Here is a 1,247-nt window from a genome sequence, read left to right on the forward strand (position 1 = left end):
AATTTCCTTGACCATGAGGGGCTCATGGTTGAGAGCGTAGCCTAATGATGACTGCTTGAGAAAGTCATCCACATCTTGGTAAAACGCCTTAGAGGAGGGTATCTCCAACAAGGCAATGTGGTTGTTGGCCTTGATAGAGATCTCGTCAATGGAGAAGGTGACGTTCTTGGCAGCCATCTGTTTGTATTAATAAGAAGAAAAGCAAACAGGTTTGTTAGAAATAAGCCAAGAGTTTATGGTTAAGATTAGAAATAAGTTTTTGAACAAGTAAAACCTTCTTTTGAAAAATCCTTAAAAAATTAGGGTTTATCAAGTGGAATGTGTATAAAGAAATAAGATTATAATCAATAAGGAGATGATTAATGAATCTTTACAGTTTAATGTATTAAGAGAACAAAGTTCTTAATCATATTAAACACATTTCTTATAACTAAGAAAGAATGAAGAAGATTTTGACCTTTGAAGATTAAGAGGAAAGGTCGCAAATGGTTTGAAGATGTGGAGAGAGTTCTTGCTTTGGAGAAATCTTAATAGAGGTTCGTCTAAGAATTTTGAAAGCGTAAAGAGAAAAGTGGAGAAGAAGTCTCATATTTGTAAGTAGGAGGAGAGATAAATAATATGAGAGAGAGAAAAGAAGACGGTTCGGGAAAGTGGTCATGATGAAAAATATACCACGTTCTCATACATAATTGGATGGCATTAAATGAGGTAGCGTAATGACAGAACTTTTTGCGCGTCTCAAAGCATCCTGCATAGTAAATAGAGAATGTCGTCATAAAGACGGTTCATTTACTATTTTCTTTTAAAAACAAAAAAGAGTTTTTAAGAAAACGAAGAGTCATTCAGTGTCGAAGAGAACACTGATAACCCTGTTTAAAATATTTTAGCACTGAAAAGAAATATTCAATGATGGTTTTAAGACATCAGGTTTAGTGATAAGAAAATCACTGAAACTGACATTTAAAAAACGTTGTGATCACTGATAAGAAAGGATTCAGTGATCGTTTATATTTTTAAGATAAGTATAAAGATATACTTGAAGATGTGGTGAGTGTAGAGAATCACTGAGACCACCTTTTAAAACATTTATCACTGAAAAAAAAAGAAAGCTTCAGTGAAGGTTTTAAGTTAAGAAAAGAGAAGAGTAATCATACCTTAAAGAGAATAGATATATTTACTCAAGAGTTCAGTATTAGAGATAGAGCACTGAATCATTTCACTTACTGAGTGATGTTTAATGACTGAAG

The sequence above is a fragment of the Cynara cardunculus genome (genome assembly GCF_001531365.2).
Source record: "Cynara cardunculus var. scolymus isolate 2C chromosome LG 14, CcrdV1, whole genome shotgun sequence".
In the NCBI taxonomy this organism is placed as follows: domain Eukaryota; kingdom Viridiplantae; phylum Streptophyta; class Magnoliopsida; order Asterales; family Asteraceae; genus Cynara; species Cynara cardunculus.